At 51.8% G+C, this 10,000-nt stretch overlaps 1 pseudogene; it reads left to right on the top strand.

The window, feature by feature from the left end:
- The window catches only part of LOC143138687 (cerebellar degeneration-related protein 2-like), a 12,767-nt pseudogene extending 5,996 nt beyond the window's left edge, over window positions 1-6,771 (top strand).
- Window positions 6,772-10,000: the final 3,229 nt, after the last annotated feature.

Here is a 10,000-nt window from a genome sequence, read left to right on the forward strand (position 1 = left end):
CCACTGTCCACTCTTTCCCCTGCCTACAGGAGCTGTGCACTGCCCCCAGGTACACACACACACACCACTGTCCACTCTTTCCCCTGCCTAAAGGAGCTGTGCACTGCCCCCAGGTACACACACACACACACACACCACTGTCCACTCTTTCCCCTGCCTAAAGGAGCTGTGCACTGCCCCCAGGTACACACACACCACACACACCACTGTCCACTCTTTCCCCTGCCTAAAGGAGCTGTGCACTGCCCCCAGGTACACACACACACACACACACACACACTGTCCACTCTTTCCCCTGCCTAAAGGAGCTGTGCACTGCCCCCAGGTACACACACACACACACACACACCACTGTCCACTCTTTCCCCTGCCTAAAGGAGCTGTGCACTGCCCCCAGGTACACACACACAACACACACACACCACTGTCCACTCTTTCCCCTGCCTAAAGGAGCTGTGCACTGCCCCCAGGTACACACACACACCACTGTCCACTCTTTCCCCTGCCTAAAGGAGCTGTGCACTGCCCCCAGGTACACACACACACACACACACACACACCACTGTCCACTCTTTCCCCTGCCTAAAGGAGCTGTGCACTGCCCCCAGGTACACACACACACACACACACACTGTCCACTCTTTCCCCTGCCTAAAGGAGCTGTGCACTGCCCCCAGGTACACACACACACACACACACCACTGTCCACTCTTTCCCCTGCCTAAAGGAGCTGTGCACTGCCCCCAGGTACACACACACACCACTGTCCACTCTTTCTCCTGCCTAAAGGAGCTGTGCACTGCCCCCAGGTACACACACACACCACTGTCCACTCTTTCCCCTGCCTAAAGGAGCTGTGCACTGCCCCCAGGTACACACACACCACTGTCCACTCTTTCCCCTGCCTAAAGGAGCTGTGCACTGCCCCCAGGTACACACACACACCACTGTCCACTCTTTCCCCTGCCTAAAGGAGCTGTGCACTGCCCCCAGGTACACACACACCACTGTCCACTCTTTCCCCTGCCTAAAGGAGCTGTGCACTGCCCCCAGGTACACACACACCACTGTCCACTCTTTCCCCTGCCTAAAGGAGCTGTGCACTGCCCCCAGGTACACACACACACCACTGTCCACTCTTTCCCCTGCCTAAAGGAGCTGTGCACTGCCCCCAGGTACACACACACACCACTGTCCACTCTTTCCCCTGCCTAAAGGAGCTGTGCACTGCCCCCAGGTACACACACACACCACTGTCCACTCTTTCCCCTGCCTAAAGGAGCTGTGCACTGCCCCCAGGTACACACACACACCACTGTCCACTCTTTCCCCTGCCTAAAGGAGCTGTGCACTGCCCCCAGGTACACACACACCACTGTCCACTCTTTCCCCTGCCTAAAGGAGCTGTGCACTGCCCCCAGGTACACACACACACCACTGTCCACTCTTTCCCCTGCCTAAAGGAGCTGTGCACTGCCCCCAGGTACACACACACACCACTGTCCACTCTTTCCTCTGCCTAAAGGAGCTGTGCACTGCCCCCAGGTACACACACACACCACTGTCCACTCTTTCCCCTGCCTAAAGGAGCTGTGCACTGCCCCCAGGTACACACACACCACTGTCCACTCTTTCCCCTGCCTAAAGGAGCTGTGCACTGCCCCCAGGTACACACACACACCACTGTCCACTCTTTCCCCTGCCTAAAGGAGCTGTGCACTGCCCCCAGGTACACACACACACCACTGTCCACTCTTTCCCCTGCCTAAAGGAGCTGTGCACTGCCCCCAGGTACACACACACACCACTGTCCACTCTTTCCCCTGCCTAAAGGAGCTGTGCACTGCCCCCAGGTACACACACACACCACTGTCCACTCTTTCCCCTGCCTAAAGGAGCTGTGCACTGCCCCCAGGTACACACACACACACACACACACCACTGTCCACTCTTTCCCCTGCCTAAAGGAGCTGTGCACTGCCCCCAGGTACACACACACACAACTGTCCACTCTTTCCCCTGCCTAAAGGAGCTGTGCACTGCCCCCAGGTACACACACACACCACTGTCCACTCTTTCCCCTGCCTAAAGGAGCTGTGCACTGCCCCCAGGTACACACACACACACACACACCACTGTCCACTCTTTCCCCTGCCTAAAGGAGCTGTGCACTGCCCCCAGGTACACACACACACAACTGTCCACTCTTTCCCCTGCCTAAAGGAGCTGTGCACTGCCCCCAGGTACACACACACACCACTGTCCACTCTTTCCCCTGCCTAAAGGAGCTGTGCACTGCCCCAGGTACACACACACACCACTGTCCACTCTTTCCCCTGCCTAAAGGAGCTGTGCACTGCCCCCAGGTACACACACACACCACTGTCCACTCTTTCCCCTGCCTAAAGGAGCTGTGCACTGCCCCCAGGTACACACACACACCACTGTCCACTCTTTCCCCTGCCTAAAGGAGCTGTGCACTGCCCCCAGGTACACACACACACACACACACACCACTGTCCACTCTTTCCCCTGCCTAAAGGAGCTGTGCACTGCCCCCAGGTACACACACACACACACACACCACTGTCCACTCTTTCCCCTGCCTAAAGGAGCTGTGCACTGCCCCCAGGTACACACACACACACACACACCACTGTCCACTCTTTCCCCTGCCTAAAGGAGCTGTGCACTGCCCCCAGGTACACACACACACACACACACCACTGTCCACTCTTTCCCCTGCCTAAAGGAGCTGTGCACTGCCCCCAGGTACACACACACACCACTGTCCACTCTTTCCCCTGCCTAAAGGAGCTGTGCACTGCCCCCAGGTACACACACACACCACTGTCCACTCTTTCCCCTGCCTAAAGGAGCTGTGCACTGCCCCCAGGTACACACACACACACACACACCACTGTCCACTCTTTCCCCTGCCTAAAGGAGCTGTGCACTGCCCCCAGGTACACACACACACCACTGTCCACTCTTTCCCCTGCCTAAAGGAGCTGTGCACTGCCCCCAGGTACACACACACACCACTGTCCACTCTTTCCCCTGCCTAAAGGAGCTGTGCACTGCCCCCAGGTACACACACACACCACTGTCCACTCTTTCCCCTGCCTAAAGGAGCTGTGCACTGCCCCCAGGTACACACACACACCACTGTCCACTCTTTCCCCTGCCTAAAGGAGCTGTGCACTGCCCCCAGGTACACACACAACTGTCCACTCTTTCCCCTGCCTAAAGGAGCTGTGCACTGCCCCCAGGTACACACATAACACACACACACACACACACACACACACACACACCACACACACACATACACACACACACACACACACCACACATAACATATACACACACACACACACATAACATACACACACACACACACACACATAACATATACACACACACACATAACATATACACACACACACATAACATACACACACACACACACACATAACATATACATACACACACACACACACACACACACATAACATACACCAGGGGTCGGCAAATAGTGGCCCGCGGGCCAATTTTGGCCCGCCATTGATTCTATCTGGCCCGCGAGATGACGTTAATTTGCTGTTGAATGAATTTTTTTTTTAACCCCATGTTTTTAAAAAGAAAAAAAGGCCTACAGCAATCCCATCAATTTCAAAACATTTATTGAGGTATAGATGATAGTCCTACTAAAGTGACAAAACAGGTGGAACATCCTTGCAGTTATCCATGACGCACAGGTCGGAACGGTATTGGCACGCGAGTGCGCGTAATCTTGTGCAAAAAAAAAACAACAGTGTCCTGTCTCCCTCTTCCAGTGGGCAAGGTCAAAAATAGCCTATGTTTCGTTAAATTAATAGGCTTGGCATTAAGAAATGCAGGCAGGCTCAACACATACCTCTGCTTCCATTCTTCTTTGTAGGTCCTGCATTCTGAATCAATTTTTCTTTTCAAGGCTTTTGACAACGACATTTTGCATCGATAACTAGCATATAGCAATGTTCAGCTAATCATTTACACGTCATCCAAAAGAATAATATTTGTAGCCTACACATTAGTTACGGCAAGTTGCTAGGCAAGTCGCCTGTTTCATGAGAGACGACAGGAGATGCAGCAGGCGGCATAAAAACAGCGCACATAAGCAAATAAACGTTTTTAATGGAATTAAATTAAATGCATTTTAAAAGTTAGATGATGTTTATTTTAATATAATATAATAATTAATAATTTAAATAGTAGGCCTATAACCCCCCCCCCCCCCCCCCCCCCCATTACAAAAGCTATGGCCCGCGATGCCATTGTCTGAAAAAAAATTGGCCCGGGTCCAAACGTAATTGCCGACCCCTGACATACACACACACACACACACACATAACATATACACACACACACACACACACACAAATATGAAGATTATGATTATGAAGATAATGATAATGATAATCTTCATAGTCTGGGACAGGTTCTCAGGTTTGTGGGTCTGGCTCTCTGGTTTTGGTTCTTAGGGTTCCTCTCTCCCAGGTACGAGGACTGGCTCTCTGGTTCTAGTTCTTAGTTGTGGTTCTGGTGCTGAGGGTTCCTCTCTCTGTCCCAGGTACGAGGACTGGCTCTCTGGTTCTAGTTCTTAGTTGTGGTTCTGGTTCTTAGTTGTGGTTCTGGTGCTGAGGGTTCCTCTCTCTGTCCCAGGTACGAGGACTGGCTCTCTGGTTCTAGTTCTTAGTTGTGGTTCTGGTGCTGAGGGTTCCTCTCTCTGTCCCAGGTATGAGGACTGGCTCTCTGGTTCTAGTTCTTAGTTGTGGTTCTGGTTCTTAGTTGTGGTTCTGGTGCTGAGGGTTCCTCTCTCTGTTCCAGGTACGAGGACTGGCTCTCTGGTTCTAGTTCTTAGTTGTGGTTCTGGTGCTGAGGGTTCCTCTCTCTCTCCCAGGTACGAGGACTGGCTCTCTGGTTCTAGTTCTTAGTTGTGGTTCTGGTGCTGAGGGTTCCTCTCTCTGTCCCAGGTACGAGGACGGGTTCCTGGTGGTTCTGGTTCTTAGTTGTGGTTCTGGTGCTGAGGGTTCCTCTCTCTGTCCCAGGTACGAGGACTGGCTCTCTGGTTCTAGTTCTTAGTTGTGGTTCTGGTTCTTAGTTGTGGTTCTGGTGCTGAGGATTCCTCTCTCTGTCCCAGATACGAGGACGGGTTCCTGGTGGCTCCAGCGGGAAGCGTGGACCTGGTGTCGGAGCGGCGGCCGCTGGACCAGGAGAACGAGCGTCTGCGTGGCACGGTCACGTCCCTGCGGGCACTGCTGGGCGGCGAGCGCGGGCGTCGCGAGGACGCGGAGAGGGAGTGCGCCACCGTGCTGCAGGAGTTCCAGAGGCTGGAGCAGCGCCTCCTAGGGGCCGAGGGCTGTGCGCTACGTGTGCAGGTCAGCAACGCGCACTAACACACGGGCCTCAGCCTCATCTGTGTCTCAGTCTCACCTGTCTCATTCTCACCTGTGTCTCATTCTCACCTTCACATCTGTATCTTATTCTCACCTGTGTCTCATTCTCACCTTCACATCTGTATCTTATTCTCTCCTGTGTCTCATTCTCACCTTCACATCTGTATCTTATTCTCTCCTGTGTCTCAGTCTCACCTTCACATCTGTATCTTATTCTCTCCTGTGTCTCAGTCTCACCTTCACATCTGTATCTTATTCTCACCTGTGTCTCAGTCTCACCTTCACATCTGTATCTTATTCTCTCCTGTGTCTCAGTCTCACCTTCACATCTGTATCTTATTCTCACCTGTGTCTCAGTCTCACCTTCACATCTGTATCTTATTCTCACCTGTGTCTCAGTCTCACCTTCACATCTGTATCTTATTCTCTCCTGTGTCTCAGTCTTACCTTTCTGTCTCACATGTGTCTCTTTGAATTATCTCACACCATCTCTGCATCTCTCTTATCTTTTCTCACCTTTGTTCCCTCTCTCCTTCCCTCTTCTCTCTCTCTCTCTCCTCTCTCTCTCTCTTAGGAGTTAGAGGCAGAGCTTCAGGAGATGCAGCAGTTGCGTAAGTCCCGCCTCTGCCTCCTGGGCCTATCAGGAAGCAGCATGGAGGAAGAGCCACTGGAACACACCCTGCTCAACTCCGCCCCGGAGACGGACACGCCCGAAGACACCATCGCCACGGCGAGCGCAGCCGGCGGCGGCGGCCAGGGCGAGGGCTCCGACGCGTCCGGCGGAACGGTCAGCGGTGGCGGCGGCGGCGTCCCGGTGCGTAAGAGCTGCAGCGACACGGCTCTGAACGCCATCTCGGCGAGGGACGCGTGCGGCCGGCGCCAGGGCAGCTACGCGCTCCACGCCAACGGCGTGCGCAAGCGCGGCATGTCCATCCTGCGGGAGGTGGACGAGCAGTACCACGCGCTGCTGGAGAAGTACGAGGAGCTGCTGGGCAAGTGCCGGCGCCACGAGGAGAGCCTTTGCCACGCCGAGGTCCAGACCTCGCGCCCCGTCTCCCGCGACCCCTCCATGCGCGAGTGCTGCCCCGACCCCCCGCAAGTCCAGCCCCCCCGCCCCGCCAGCCCCCCCCAGACGCCGTCCACCCCCGAGGCCCTGGAGGGCATCAGCCGGCAGGTGGAGGCGGTGGACAAGCGCCTGGGCCAGAACACGCCCGAGTACAAGACCCTGTTCAAGGAGATCTTCTCCCGCCTGCAGAAGACCAAGAGTGACCTCAACACCACCAGCAGCGGCAGCGGCGGCAGCAGCAAGGGACGCAAGGCTAGCAAGTGACTGAGATGCTAGCACACACACACACTTCAAACACACACACACACACACTACAAATACACACGTCATGTATATACACACACAGCAGCAGCAAGGGATGCAAGGCTAGCAAGTGACCGAGATGCTAGCACACACAAACACACACACACCTCACATACACACCTCACATACACACACAACTGACATACACACACACACAACTGACATGCAGTACAGCTGTTGTACAACACTACCATGCAAGTGCAAGTAACACATGTATACACACATACACACACACACACTACAAATACACACGTCATGCATATACACACACTACAAATACACATATGCACACACACACCTGACATGCAGTACAGCTTGTATACAACAGCACCGCCAAGGCCAGCACGGGACTCATACACTAGCATACACACACACACACACACACACACCACACATACAAAACTCCGGCCAAGGCCAGGAAGGTCCGCACGTGACTCCATCTTCCTCTCTTGCTCTACTAAAACTGTTTTAGCGTTTTTAAAATCATTATTTTTATTTTCATCACTGTGTATATTGATTTAGCCTTATAAAATGTTCTCTTGATGTTTATCAGACGTCGACGTGACGGGAATGATTTCTGTTGTCTCATTGACTGTAATTAGCCTAGCCTAGCGCTAACAGGTGTTTGCCTGTGTACCCCAGCGGTAGAGATGCTAGCGCTAACAGGCTCTTGTCTGCGTACCCTAGCGGTAGAGATGCTAGCGCTAACAGGCTTAAGCCTCTTACCTGCATACCCTAGCGGTGGAGATCTTTGGCTGTGCCAACCGCATTGACCAGTCGGTCATCTGTTCAGTCCTGTTGTCTTAAGGTAACTTGATTGCCCTCAGGGTCTCTGAATTGATGATGATGCACTCGTGTCATGTGTGTGAGGTGTGTACCTGCTGATCACCTCAGGATAAAACCTGAACGCTACCTGAGCTAAAGCTCACCTGTGCTAACACTGGACACGAGAAGACTTAACGCAGGTATTCTACACGCCAGCGTCACCTGAATGCTACCTGTGCTAAACCTCACCTGTGCTAACACTGGACACGAGAAGACTTAACACAGGTACTTTACACGCCAGTGTCACCTGAACTCAGGTAATCCGCTGCCTAGGCTTACCTTTCCCAATTTGCAAGAAAGGAGAACTCAACACGCTAGCTCACCTGAGAAGCATCAATCAGAGAGAATTCACTCAGATGTGATTACCTGTCCACAAGTGATTCAGATAAGTCAATATCACTAGCGAAGCATCAGGTAACTAAAGCTGAGAGATCACCTGTCCACAGGTATTTAAAACACACGTGTTTGTGCATTTTCAACACAGGTACCTCGGGCTTGTTCTAGCCTACTCTCTCTGAGCAGAGCCTCCTGCAGTCAGGGGAGACTCCAAGCTCCCCCCATCCATTAAAATATATCCCCACCTGTGTATAGGTCGCCAGGCAGGTTATACAGACCTCTAAAGCTGCATCTACCCACGTGTGGGTTGTCGACTGAAAGCAGAATTGCTGTGTTCAGGTGATACCGTTACCTATGTCAGGTGATATCTGCCATCCTGTGTCTGCGCTCTGGCATTATTAAACTTCGCTCACTGGAATACCCGGTCAGACTGGTTTTGTTCTCCAAACGTGTTACAGACTCTGAGTTGTGCAGTTTTGTTATTATTAATATCTTCACTGACGTATCCTGACGTTCTGTAAGCTGCTCTGGGTAATCATTTCTAATAAATACACACATTTAAATCATTTCATGATCATGGCCTAGTACCACCTGGCGCAGAACGCACTCACTGATTGGACAATACCAGAACAGAAGCAAGCCTATTGGGGGACTCGACTTGGTGCAGCCGTCTTACGCTGACTGCGTAGCGTGATTATCTCTGAGATTCTGATACGTTTTCAACCATGCCGTAGGCACAACTCCGGTTTGAACATATCAGAATCTCAGAAATAATCACGTTATGCAGTCAGCTTAAGGTGGCTACAGGCGGCTACATCAAGTGGAATCCCCCTAATGTGTGTTGCATTCAGAAAGCTCCCTTGTTATAGCGTCTCTGTTCACTTTAAAAGTGTGCAACACTTCGGTTTATCTGTAGGATACTCATGGACACTACTACTGAAGTGTTGCACACTTATTTTGAACTATGTCAGTCGTTTGAAAAGATCTATTTTGACATGGATGTGTTGATCCAGAGCATTCCTTTAAGTACATATACTCTTTTGATCCCGTGAGGGAAATTTGGTCTCTGCATTTATCCCCATGCTAATGGGTGTTCTGACTTCTCATGTCCATGACAAACTGAAATCAGTCTTGTAAATGATCCTGTGAGCTGGAGAAACAACAAAATCAAAACATTTCCATTGAAATCACTGAGTAAAACACACACACACGCAAGTTTGTTCTGAACACTTTAATGTTGACACAGGCGTACAGTAATCTCCAACTGTGATGGATGTGAGAGAAATGACAAAGAAACCCTTTAAAAGATATGACAGACGCCCTTTAAGACAGATGGAGAGGAAAGTGGAGCTCGTCAGACAGGACTGACACACACGTTCTGGAGGACTGACACACACGTTCTGGAGGACTGACACACATGTTCTGGAGGACTGACACACATGTTCTGGAGGACTGACACACACGTTCTGGAGGACTGACACACACGTTCTGGAGGACTGACACACATGTTCTGGAGGACTGACTGTCAATCACATTCTGGAGGACTGACTGTCACACACATTCTGGAGGACTGACTGTCACACACGTTCTGGAGGACTGACACACACATTGTGTGGCCGAATCTCGTTGGCTGAAAGCAGGTGGTCTCACAGACGAGGCGTCATGGCGGGGTGTTAGCTCCATGTGGCGTCTGCCTTCACAAGACCACCTGGCACCGTCCAGTCAACAACTACATCAGACTAGTCGAGGGCTCTGATTTAACAGTTAAGACCGGGGTTTCAACAAGTCCACAAACACACACACACACACACACACACACTCTCCCAATAGGTTTGTTGATCGAGCACATCATATGGAAAAAAACTCAGCAGCTGTTTAGGAAGTTCCTTTCTGATGACTTCGAGGTAACAATCACCTCCCAGGTGTGTAGCACACACACATGTTCCTGAGGTTTGTACACGTGTGTGTGTGTGTGTGTGTGTGTGTGTGTGTGTGTGTGTGTGTGTGTGTGTGTGTACGTGTGTAGTTG

This window comes from Alosa pseudoharengus, unplaced genomic scaffold (genome assembly GCF_046254945.1).
Source record: "Alosa pseudoharengus isolate Yale_2024_CS ecotype anadromous, Long Island Sound unplaced genomic scaffold, YU_APseudo_1.1 YU_APseudo_1.1_scf_21, whole genome shotgun sequence".
Classification (NCBI taxonomy): domain Eukaryota; kingdom Metazoa; phylum Chordata; class Actinopteri; order Clupeiformes; family Clupeidae; genus Alosa; species Alosa pseudoharengus.